We start from the raw sequence: 13628 nt of genomic DNA, 5'->3' as shown, positions 1-13628 counted from the left end.
TTAAATAGTGACGTTGTGTTGATTAAACGCCAAGGCACATAGCCTGAACGCAGATTTTGTAACGTCCAGCCAAGTTGTACAATAGAACGCAATTGGGACTGACCGTGTTGTAACATCAGTAAGTCTTGCGATATTATGTCGATTGCTGATGACACAATACTGTCTAGTGAATATATTCTGGAGGACAGAGTCATTAACCCATTGTCCACAACAGAAAGTGATTTTTCCAAATTAATACGGTCAATTTCCCGTAGTTTTTCTGCTGTCTCAATTTGAGTTTCTTTCCAAGCTTCATTGTAAGCTGCATATATAGAGGCCGCTATGAAACGTTTTTGACGCTGTTTGCGTGGTCCCATAATGAAATCACGCAAGTCAGCACCCTCTTGAAGTAAAGTTAGGTGTTGCTTAATTTCTGCCAGTGTGGATGTTTGTAGCCATTGAAGGCAGAGCTTGCCCACACTGTAAGTAGTTACTATCCCTGGATGTTGTCTTTGGGAATATCTAGGGTCTGGCCTGGTCAATTTGAACCCTTGTATTTTGTTCAGGAATCTGTCTTGACAGTTATTTGTGTCTGTGGGCCAGATCAACCATTGTTTCCAATCAGGATGTGTTCTGTTTTGGTTTAAAATATGGTTCACGTCTATCTCAACATCTATAGAGCTATTACTGTTCGTTGTTGGCTTTGGAATAGACGGTTTGTTTAAGTCTTTGATTTTGGCTAAGCCAAGACAGGTAGTTTGTTGAATAGTGTCATTCAAAAATATAATTTGTTCTGGGATCATGCAGGCTCTGAACAATGATTCTATACCTTGTACTTGCCAATCTTTTGTACCCCAAACAGTTTTTGTTTCAATGTTATTGTTCCAGAAATCAAAACCAAATGTATTCATTTGCTCAAAAAATGAATCTGAATATATCAATTTCGTGTTTGTAAGCATGGTCTTCATACCTGTCTTATTCGACAATTTGAAATAAAATGTTTCTGCATTACTTGTGTTAAACCCTGAAAAATATGAATATTTATCATAAAATGTTTTCGAGCTATCTTTTGGAGGAGTAGCACAATGTTCCCATTGGTTATAATTTAAAACATTTCTAGGTTGTGCAGATTTATGGAGATAATGGTTACCATAGTGGTTGTAGCAGAACATTTGATCATAATTAGACGAACCCTGCAAATAATCATGTTCTGTAAATTTAGCAGACATTACTAGGTCAGACATCATATCATTAATACTTTCAAAGTCCCAATCATCAACAAATGTGCTTGGTTTTACAAAGTCACTTAACGAGATCTTAAATTGATGTGGATACTTCAGGATTTCAACCGGGCCATAGATTTCATAATCAGTATTGTCCCATGCTACACCGCCTGGTATGGGATTGGCTGTGAAGTTCACTGAAGAAAGTTCTCTTTTCTCGACATGTGAAGATGTGTGTGGCTAAGGACCAAGTTGATTTTCTGGCTTGCTGTGTCCATTTTAGCATATTTTCCCTCAATGAAATGTCCCAAGCATAGTACCATGATGAGCCAAAGTATGAGGACAAATGCACCTAATGTCACCCAAATTTCAATCCATGGAGAAGTCAGATAGGTTCCCTTTAGTTGATGAAAAAGTTCCTTTGCTTTGTCTTTAAAAGTTTTTGTTGATGGCTGTACTTCTGGTTCACTTGGATCTTCAGAAAAATCATCGAAGTTGATGAAGTAGCCGGATGCCGTTCTGTCAATTGTTCCAATTGCTTCTGGATTACTTTTTGCTTTGGGATTTTGCTTTGTTTCATTACAAAAGTCTGTAGTTACATCATCGTAGGTCGGTGTTTCTTGATGAAAAGCTTTGATTTGGGGTTTAAGAGGTTTAAGTTCCATTGCTTTATTGCATAGTCTTTGTTGTTTCACTGTAGATTTTTCAAATGTGATCAGTCTTTCAGTTTGAACCTCTGTGGATGTAGCAAACTTTGGTGTTCTGCTACTTCTTGGGAGTCCACTTGGCCTACTATTTGTTATCGGCCACATGATTGTGGTTTAACCAGGTTGATGGATATGACTCGGTTCTCCTTTTTACCAGCAAGGGGCGGTAGTACTACTGATCTTGTCCCGTTGATAGACAAGACAGGAACTGCTTTTCTGTAAGAAGGCCCAAATTCCTTCTTTACCGCGATCTTCTCTCTGACCAGATCCCCGACTTTTGAAATCCAGACAGGCCTTGCTGGGACAGGTGGTTTTTCTTCAGTGGTTGTTGGCTGCTGTTTCAACTTTATGTTGCTCAGGTCTTTTCTTGTCTCATTTAAGTCCTGTAAAATAGCCAAACGATCTTTGATATCAAAGCATTTATCTTTAACCACTGAAGTCTGACTATCAAGGTCCTGGATCAACATTCTAGTCCCGAACAATAGTTCGTACGGACTGAGTCCTTTCAGAGAATTTCTTGGCAGGTTATTAAGACTACGTTGGACACTTATTAAATGTTTGACCCACCCAGCTCCTGAACCTAATACCTTTGCTGTTATAGATTGCTTTATGCCTTGGTTTTTTCTTTACACCATCCCGTTTTCCTCAGGAAGGAAGTGAGAAGAGTCCCGCAATGCAATGTTCATTCTGGCCAGGCACCCCCCATAAGCTGCTTTAGAGCTAAAGGAAAGATTTTGGTCAGAACGTAACATGCTTCTAGCGTATATGCCATTATAGACTCGCAAATCTTTGTATAACAGTTCCGACGTCAGCCGAAAGTTGGGGTCTACATTATAAGTGAAAATAGTCTCTACATGTTAATATGACGCTGTTAGACCTGGCATCATTGGCATGAGTCTCTGCTCCATTTTTTCTGTTTGCCTCCTCTGTTTACGATGTTTTTGCTGGTAAATGCTTTGGGCAGTGTGCCACTGCTGATCAGTGCCACAGTGCAAGTGCTCCCTATGTGAAATTGCTGTATTGATTGAATTCCATGTTTGGCCTATTTGGTTTACTGTCAGTCCCTAGTAGAGTGCACCAGTAGTGCCAGGGCTTGTAAATACAAATGCTGCTAGTGGGCCTGCAGCACGTGTTGTGCCACCCACAAGAGCGGCCTAGTAAAAGTATGTCTGAAGGTCTACCATTGCTAGACCACGTGCAGTCTGGTACTGTCACGTAGACTGTGCAAGTACACCTACTTGCCAGTCCCTAAACCTTCCCTTAACTTCATGTTAGTCACCCCTATGGTAGGCCCAAGGGCAGGGTGCATTGTAAGCATAAGGTAGGACAAGCCTGACAAGGTTGGCATGTCCTAATAGTGAACTACAGCCATATTCGTTTTTCACTATTGTAAGGTAACCTGCTCTCCATCAGTTAGAATGGGCTGCCAGGATTATTAATGCTATAATCCTAGCGGGCTCGGGGAGCATGGTGCAATGTCGAGTTTGGTATCCCTGAACTCAGGGTTTAATAACGCATCCGTTTGTGTGGATGGTTTTTGGACTCTGTGTTTGAAAATAGCACTTTTAGAAAGTAGCTATTTTCTTGTCTAACTGTCTACCGGTCTCTGCTGGTTCTGGTGTGCGTGTGACAGGAGCTGGGTGGCTCCAGAGGTCTGAATGAGTCAGTGTGGGATGAGTGGGGCATTTGCATTGAGAGTAGGGGAAGAGTAGCTCCTGATAGCCTGCCCTGCCTGATACAATGCTGGCTCCGCCCCCCTGCCAGGCGACTGATGACTCTGTGCCTGCCTGGGACTTTCCTGGCCCACCTCCTGCCGGGCAACTGATGGCCCTGCCAGTGACAATGCTGGCTCCGCTCCTGCTGGGCGGCTGAAGACTCTGCCCTGCACAGTGAATAGGCCAGGTGCTTCGGCCTGGCAACACCCACAACAAACCCAAGATGGGGGGAAATTCCCCTGCATGGACAAAGGTATCAAAGCCAAAAAGGGGTATAAGAGAAGGACCCCTGAACCAAGAATTTAGATCACTTCTGACAAGGAAACCTGAACCAAGGACAAGAAGCCTGCTGATCTAAGGACTGCCTACCCCTTCTGCCAGAGTGCTGTTTGTTGGGGGAATCCTGCATTGCTTCTTTATTTTTGCCAAGGAACCAGGAGAGAGGAACTGTGTGTGTACTCTCAATCTTTGCTAAGAAAATCTCCAAGGGCTGGAAGAGTGCCAGTCTCCTGTTGAAGTCACAGGGCTAAAGGACTTCATCTGCTTAAAGTGCTGTTTGCTGGAATTTGTGAATCCAGCACCTCTGAAAGAATCCAGCAATCTCGACGCCGACGGACGCCGCCGAATCCAGCTCGACATCGTGAGTAACGGCTCCAGTGTCCCGCTTCCTCGACGCCGGCCGCTGGGCCCGATCGACGCCAGCAACAACGCCAGTGAGTAGTGAGTTCAGCTCCAGCTCCAAGTGACCTCGTGTCTGCACCGCTGCTGATCGCATCGACTTCGAGCCTTCTCGACGCGGTGTGCGCTGCTCACTCTTGCAACATCGACATCGACGACGCCGTATCCTGCTTCATCTCGTGAGCGCTGCTCCTGCCTGACTTCGGTCGACGCCGCTGCAGATCGCCCCGACTCCGAGGCCCGATCGACGCCGAAGACGCGACGCCGGACATCTCGACGCCGCTGATCATCGAATGCTTCACTTTTCCAAGGTACTGTGTTGTGGGGGTCTGTGCGACTCCGGGCTCGACGTAGCGCTCCTCGCGGTCGACGCCGAACCTTTGGACTAACTTTGCCTCGACGTCGTGTGACTCCCGTGTGGGTTACATTGTTGCCAAGAACTGTGGTTTAGAGAAGAAGAGTTACTTTTGATACTAAAGACTTTGTGCTAAGAAGAAACTACGCTTGAACTATTATTTTTCCTTCCAAGAGTATTTATTAAGATTGTGGTATATTTTTGTCGTTATTTGGTCTTGTGCTAAGCCTTATATAAAAATCCTTATTTTTATAATACTACTGTGTCGTGTCCATTTGTAGTGTATTCACTTTATTACTGTATGTGGTCATAACTGCTTAACGCACTGCCTCTGAGATAAGCCTGTCTGCTTTGCCAAGCTACCAAGGGGGTGAGCAGGGGTTATCTAAGTGTGTGATCCCCTTGCCCTGACTAGAAAAGGTGTGTCCCTATTTGTCAGAAGTGTATACCTCTGCCAACTAGAGACAGCCGCTTCTAACAGACGCATTATTCATACTGGGTGTGTTTATGTTGGTAGCCTATTCCTTATTGAGCGAAAAGCCGTGGGAATATAACGTTTCGTTCACCACTGCAATCTCTGTTGCAGTTTGGACAGTTCCTCGCGAATAGGTATTGGTCCAGACTCATTCCTGGCCACCAGTATGTTGTTTGTAATTCTGCTAGAGAATTTTTAATTGTGCGATGTCTTAGACCCTCGCCAATATGTGCGTCTACTATTAACAAGACTCTCTTGTCCGTGTTTGGAATTACTCTATCCCCCACTCCAGGGATTCGAGCAAAAGGGACTGAGTTTGCATCGATTATGTATGTATAACTGAGTGGGTAATTGATCGGTAGCGCTGAGCAGTCGCCTTTTGATGACGTTTTTACTGTCAGCACAGTTTCACCGTCAATGTATTTTACTGCACGCTTCTTTGTAGCTACGGAAGCCGATTTAGTTGCTACCGCTTTGGCTGTCTCAGCCAATGAATTCCCTGCAACGTGAACGCCATCACGCCGATGACTCAGTGAATGTATCACGTGAGTTTTTGGTAGTTCTTTCTGTAAAAGAACTACTTGTTCCCAAAGCACTTTTTGCTTTATTGTTGCACCTGTGTCATCTTTGTAACCGTTTGGAATCCATTTCTGTAAATCGTTATTGTATGATTTGACGCAGTAATACGAATCGCACACTATAAGTGTCGGGAATTCGCGATCGGCATTATCTAGCGCCATTTTTAACGCTATTATTTCAGTTTGTTGTTCTGAATTATTTTCCACTGAGTGTGTTTTTGTAAATAGAGGTCTCAATTTACCTCCGCGCCACACGTCTTTTACAATTTCGCATGTGGCGTTGTAAGCCAGCTCTCCCCAAACTGAGGGTTGAGCATGACCGTCTGTATATATTACACAGGCGTACTGTCGTAAAGGCAGAATGTCGATTGGCAGAGGGTATTCTCTCTCATATTCTAGATATTTTAATTCTTTCATTTCCGGGTCAAAATAGTATTTTACTTTGTAGCAACAGAATTTACCCATTGTATCCATTCTGGATTCAGTGCCGTTGTCGGTAAATTACATGGTGTTGTTAATTCCTCAAAAGCTGATTCTGCTGTTCTGACTGTAACCTGTCTATTGTCGGCTTGGTATTTTTCTTTTGCTACAGCTGTTTGAACCTCATGAACAATGTTTTCCTTAATGCTGAACCTTTTTTCAGCTTCTGTGTACAAATGTGATTTGTATGCAATTGGTACCTTCTCTCCCTCATTAGAGGTTAGGTACGTGAATCCGCATCTTCCTGGGATGACTCGAATCACAAGGTTGCGTGTGTTATCACGTGTTTGTAATTTTGTTTTAACTAACATATCTGTTTGTAAAGATCTCGAAATTTCTGTGTGTTTTTGAGTCCAATTGATTCTTTTAAAATCTGGTTTTATAAGATCATAGAGAGGTTTAACTCTCTCTGCATAATTCATAATGTAAGTTCTTCCGAAATATAGGAAACCTAGAATTGATTGTAAGTTTTTTAGTGTTCTAGGTGCTTGGATTACAGCACATTTCTCTAGGAAATTGTCAGCCAGGCTTTTGCCTTCACTTGATAGTTCATATCCTAAAAACAGGACAGTTAGATGGGCAATTCTTGACTTTTTAAAGTTGAATTTGTAACCCTCTGCTGCGAACCCAAGTATTATGGTGTTCACTCTCTTCAAGTGAGTATCCAAGTCATCATCTGTTAGATAGATGTCATCAACATAAGATAATGCCTCATCATCATATATTTGTAGTAACTCTGTTACTCTTGCTGAGAATAATCCTGGGCTGTTCTTGAACCCCTGGGGCAAACGTCAGAAATTTTTTTGCGCGCCATTTATTGAGAACGCGGTCAAATATCTGCTCTCTGGTGCTATATTTTGACAGAAGAATCCATTAGAGATGTCTAATGTTGTTTTGTATTTTTTGCGCACTATGTTATTCATTAGTGCAGCACTATGCGAGTTTTGTACTGCAAAGGTTTTGCAACATGAGTTAAGGTGTCTGTAGTCCAAAACAAGACGATATGAATTATCTGGTTTGGAGACAGGAAACAAAGGATTATTCATTTGTGAGGTGCAAGTTTCAATCACCCCCTGGTATTCAAGTTGATCTAGGATCTCTTTTACCCGTTTTTTAGCTTCTTGCTTAATTGGGTACTGCCTTTGTGCAGTAGGTTGTGATTTTAACTGGATTTTGTGAGGAGGAGAGTCCTCATCCCATCCCACATGGTTTTTATATAATGCAGGAGCTTGGGCTACTGCCCACTTTCTTGCAAGTGTATATTTTTTATGAATTGGAATATGATTTGAGAAGGCAGGCATAATTATTTCTTCGCCATGAGGGCACTCCCTGACAAACTCTGGTGGCCAGTCTCTTTCAGCTAGAAGGATGTCATAGCCCTTGGAGAGATTATCCCAAAAGAGACCCCTTATTTTCCTTGTCTTATCCCCCTCTATACGCAATGTTATTTCATATATTTTATGAGGTTTGCTAACTCTGGTATCTGCAGTTTCCACCTGAATGTATTCATTCGTGTCCACTGTCTCCAGATGATTCATAAGGATCTTGCGAGCTATGCTCACTTCTGCTGCGCTGTCTAGCATTGTCTGAGCCCATTCTCCGTTTTTCAGCTGTGTCCTCAGTATTCTCGGCATGGTTGATTACTTTAATACTGGCTACCTTCTTTTTTGGAAACTGTAATTTTTTTATTTTGAAATGAAATGAAATGAAATGAAAATGGGTTTTATAAAGCGCAAATCTACCCGAAGGCCTCGTAGCGCTTTTGATGAGCAGGTTCCTTGTCTTTGGACTTGACGTGCTCTTCCCTGTGTTCTGATCGTCCTCTTCTTTCCGATTTCTGCGAAGAAGTCTGAAAAGATTGAGAGGGACGTGTATCAATATCTTGATATCTATCAGGTTTTTTTATATTATCCCTATTTCTAAGGTTGTATTTTTTCACAGAGGGCTCCCTTTGGGGAGACTTGCGTCCTTGGTCCGGAGATCTTTCTCTCCGCCGAGGAGACCTTCCTCTGGACTGGAATCTTTTTTCTTTGGGAGTGGATTGTTTTTTTCCATCCCAGCTCTTCTTTTGATCGTTTAGATTATTTTTAATAAACACCTTTTCAGGACTTTCAATAAGTTAGGGTTTTACAGGTATTCCACCCAAACTATCTCTTCCTAGTTCTTCATAGGATTTTTCTATGATTCTGGCAATTTCAAATGGTTGATCTGCTATATTTGTCTCTTTCAACCTCTGGCGGATCGCCACATTTGCTGCTTCTCCCTTTATATTGGCTAATAATATTGCCGAGACCTGCTTGAAGTCTTTTAGTAGTTTCATACCAAGAGTTAAAGCAGGTTCTGGACCGTATTCATCTTGAATTTGTTTTAGCACATCTGGTATTACTGACATGGATGGGACACCATGTGTTTTTGTGTAAATGGAAGCAAAGACTGTACCCCAAGTGTCGCAGTCCTCCACATGTGGTGCGATTCCCATTGGAAGACAGATAGTCAGAATTCTGTGTTTCTCAACAGAGGTGGTATCAGGGAACACTGCCTCTATTTGAGTGATTTTTTGTGCTAACCAGAATGGAATTTGTTCCCGTTTTGCGGGTACTTTACCTAGACAGGACTGTATGTTCTGTGGTGTAATTTTATTTGTGTTCCCCTGATGAGGGATCAGCTGTGGATTTTTAATCGATGGTTGGACTGTTGAAGTCCGCATTACATATTGGACTAATTGTCTATGTATTTTAATTAATTGTTTTAGCTGTGCTAAAAGATTTGGTGCAGGCATTTCTTCAATGTCTGGATGTGGTGTGTATCCGGCTAGAACCGGCCACGTTGCTCCTGGTCTACCTAGTGGACCGAGCCTGGTGATGTGATTATTATGTTTTAGGGCGCCATTAAACCAGAGCAGGTGCTCTTGGTATTTGAGTGGTATCTCCAACTCCTCGAAAGGAGTGTACTCATTAGGAGGTTCCTCTATTTTATAATAGTGGAAGTCCTTTGTTACAGCGTTTGCTGCTGGAAAGTTTATCCATGAATAGAATACCTCTGTCTGCCGATATTCATGTGCCTCAATTACGAATATGACTGTACCACCTCTCTGTGTCAGCCCATTTTCTATAAGTTTTAAAGTTATAGATTTTCTTATGTTGACCGGGATGAGTATTGCATCCGGGTCTTGGTGTAGGAGACTATTGTCATCCGCTAGGAGTTGAGCTGCTATTCTAGCTGTCTCCCTTTCTTCTTCAGTTTCTGACATTCTGCTGTCAAGAAGGTTATTTTGTTTATTTGCAGATCAGGTTTCTATGGAAACAAAGATTAGATGCACAATATTTTGGAACAGTGTATCCTTCAACGTTGAATAAACCAAGAACCATACTTAGGAGTCTCCTCCTACGAAGTTTGGCGGATATAACCTTTCACCCACTCCAGACGTCTTTGGAGTATTATGGGGAAAAAGGGGTCTGTGTGAAAAAGCACGACTGAGTTACTCTAATGTCTTACGTTAGATTTATCGCCTATCCAAACCGTTGGGCGCCATGTAGTGTAGTTCCTATTATCCCAATAGGCTCTGCGCATTGGAATAATATCTTCAATAGTATAGACGTAGGATAGAGGTTAACTAGGTCTTCTACTGACGATGTTAGACTTAAAGTTTTAGTGTTTGCCAGCTAGCTCAGAGTTCACTAGAAACTTTCTCGAATAGACAAGGAGGAGTTTAACCTCCCTGGACAGACAAGAAGGGATTTAGTTTCTGACAACCATAGAACATGACAACTTTGCTCTCCCCTAATCAAGAGTGTATCTCTAGAGTCGTGTGAAAACAAAAGACAACTTATTTTACTCAGTCAGTTCAGTGCATTCTTAGTTTCACCAGATTGTAGAGAAAAGGAAGAGACGGGCGTGTTCAATAAAAGATGTTATTTATTGATCAGTCTCTTTTCTCATACAAGAGAAATGAATCGCTATTATTGCAATACTTATTGTTAAGTAGAGTGCATACAGTAAAAACAGAATTATAAAATAATACTGTAAAAGCATTGATATGGTTTCTTAGCCATATGATACTTAAAATTGATAAAATAGATACATACATATATACATTGACTAATTGTACTCAACTGGTGCTTCTAACTACGCCTACCCCAATGTACCTGACCTAAGCCTAATACGTGGGCGGGAGTAGATAAGTAGCAGTTTAAGTTAAGTTTGCTTTGCCAAGGGTCTGCTTCAAGAATTCTCTGCAAGGGGTTATTCAGTTCAGTACCTGGGATTTAGAAGGCTGGAGGGCTGGTATCTCTATCTCAGGGCTTGATATCCCAGCTGCCTGCAAGGGCGGCTGGAAGCGCCGGAGCTGGATTTCTTGGCAGGAGAAAAGGCAGCGTCTCTTTCTCAGCGTGTCAGAAAGGAGGGGCAGCGTCTGTGGGCTTCGCTGTCAGCTGGGCTCCTCGGCAAGTCTCGCTGCTCCAATCTTGTCACCACCTCGTGTGTTTGCCTAAGGCAATGTCGGTATTATTTATACCTGAAAGGTGCCGAGATTGACGTAAGGATGGACATAAATACGTCAATAAGGATGTCATAAGAACTGGTCGTTCGCACATTCTTTACTGAAGTTCTCGGCTAAATCAAAACAATGGCTGCGGGGATTTCCCAGGTCGCTGTAGGTTTGATTTGTTTTGAGAATTCCGTATGCCTATTAGGGGGCTGGAGAAATAGTGCTTGCCTAATGAGATGGCATGCGCTATGACCTAATCAGATAACGGGCTTCTGTGCCGTTGTATGGCTAATCAGATAACGGGTTTTTGTGCAGTTGAATGGCTGCTAGTTAGTTATTAACCAGACCAGGGTCAGAAATAGGGGGATCGATACAGTACCCATAGTAAATACATCACAGCATCATAATGGATTACTGTAAAAATCTATCTGATGTGGTGACTTCTGTGTTCCATCAGGTGGGAACTGAAGTAATTCCAAAAGAGAAGGAACAAGCTCATGATCTGCTACCTGGAGACTGGGTGAGGACAAAAGTTCACCGAAGAAGAAACTGCCTAGTACCAAGGTGGCAGAAGGCAAGACAGGTGATATTAGTCACAACAAATGCAGTTAAGTGTAGGGGATTGAAGAGATGGATTCATGCTAGCTATATCATACGAGTCCCAACACCTGAGAATCCTGACGAAGGTGATACAACTGCTCATTCAGATTCAGAAGAAGAACCTGAAAGAAATCCAGATCCTGAAGATCAACAAGAAAGTCGACATCTGGAAGATTCAAATGCGAATGAGGCATTGAATGAAGAAATTGTGATACAAGATTCTGAAGAAAATGAAAATGATAAAGATCTGCTAGATCAAGTAGCAGAAAAAGAAGCTGAAGAAGTAGTGATTCAAGATCAAGATCAGGAGAGTATTGAAAAGCAGATTGGAAGCTCTGGAAGCAGGAACGAAAGTTCTGAAACTGGGAAATTGGAAGTAATAGAAGAAGAAGTTCCTAGTACCAGCTATAAGGATGATGTTCCTAACAGAGTGAAACTGCCGAGTAAAGAAGTTCCTGAATCTGACAAAGTAAAACTGATTATCAATGAATCAGCTGAAAACACAGAAAGTGAAACAGATGAAAGTGGAGATGAATCAAAGGTGAAAAGATCAAGAAAAAGAGCTTGGAGAGTGGAATATAATTCAGCGGAACCGAAAAAGAAATTATCAAGAACGGGAGATAATTGGCCAAATGAAAACAAAAGCCTAAAGTTTAAATTAGCAAAGGAGCAGGTTAACGAGATCACAAGTCAAAAAGAAGAAGTCTCAAATAAGAAAGTTCAAGCAGGCAAGAGAATAGAAGTGATAAATAGCAGAGCAAAAAGAGTAATCAAGCCAAATCAGAAGTACAAGTCACCTGAGTGGACTTATATAATAATTCCTCCGGTAGTAGAGGTAAATAGTCAAAGTAATTTTGATGATGCAAGTGATAATGATTGATTTCATTTATTAGGTGACACAAGGTTGAAGAAATTGTGTTAGGTGACACAAGGTCGAAGAAATTGTGTTAGCTGGAATATACATTTATGTATGACATAAGGTCGAAGAAAAGCTGTTAGAAAAATGAATTATTTGTGAAAAAAAAAAGAGGGGAGTATATTCAGTAATTTTTTATTTTTATTTTTATTTTTAGGATTCTTGTTTGTAAGTAAAGATGCCTTCCTATAATAATAATTCGAGATGCTCAATTCTTAGAAGGTGCTGCAAATTGTCTTCAATATGTGTAATTTTGATAATTATTGTCTGGTTAATTTTAGCTGTTATTTTTCTTTTTGGAATAGATAAAGAAATGTATAAAACCAATATGACTAGCAAAGTTGTGGTTAATAATGTCAAAACTGATAAGACTAATAGAATTATTGTACACAAACCAGAAATTCATCAAGATAGATCTGTAGGAGATTTTTCTAGTAATACCTTTTCTAGACTTATATCTGAATATGTTAAGGTGTTGGATGTAAAAGATTGCTACATCTGTGTAAAATTACCTACTTCTGTGTCTGAAGGTGTTACTTAGAATATGCTTCCTCTTACTTATGGCATAACCTGTAGCGTGATAGCTAGTTTGTTTTATCAAACTGGTCGCTTAGAATATTACTATTCTGATTTTGATTACATTTTTGCAAATTTAAAAGTTGTAGATAGTTTGAATAAAGTGAAACATGCTAAACAGATGAGGGATTTTTTCCTAGTAACTAATGAACTCACTTATGAGTACGCTATTAGAAATAATTTAACATGTAAATTGAGAGCAGAAGAGAAGTTGTTTTTAAATTTGGTGGAAGAGAGAAGGGCAATTTACAAGCGAAATGAGATGATGAAACATACTAAGTCTAAATTTTGGCAAATGGAACATGAAAACCTCAATGGTAGAATTGAGAATGTTGCAATTAACATAGATATACCTGTTAGTGGAAAATTCTGTATTAGAAGAGATAATACATTGTTTGATAATTATTTTGTTGGTGCAAGTCAATGTGAAGACACTTATCGTATAATAGGGGGTTGGGGATTCAAAGGGGGCAAAGATCCAATTTTTCCTGGAATTTATTTTGTATGTGGGAACAAAGCTTATTACAATCTCCCAGACCACTGGTATGGGACATGTTATATAGGTGTCAGAGTGCTCAGAAATCCACTGGAATCGACGATGGTCCCAACGCCCCACCACCTCAAGGACCACCAGCAGAAGACTACTGGTAACCCTTAAAGCAGCGGGGAAAGGGGAAGTGGAAGAGAAAGAGAGAAAACAGCCGCAGGTTGGTGGGTTGTGCTTCTCCGGGATTGACTTCAAGCTGGTGGGAAACGCAACCCCTAGGAAGAACAACTTAATGCATTCACAAGCTCACCATTTCATATTATATGTACTGACCGTTTTATTACACGAAGTCTCTTACCCCAAGGGAACCTGG

This window comes from Lissotriton helveticus, chromosome 4_1 (genome assembly GCF_964261635.1).
Source record: "Lissotriton helveticus chromosome 4_1, aLisHel1.1, whole genome shotgun sequence".
Lineage (NCBI taxonomy): Eukaryota > Metazoa > Chordata > Amphibia > Caudata > Salamandridae > Lissotriton > Lissotriton helveticus.
The sequence above is the reverse complement of the archived record's forward strand: the minus strand, read 5'-3'. Positions refer to the sequence as shown.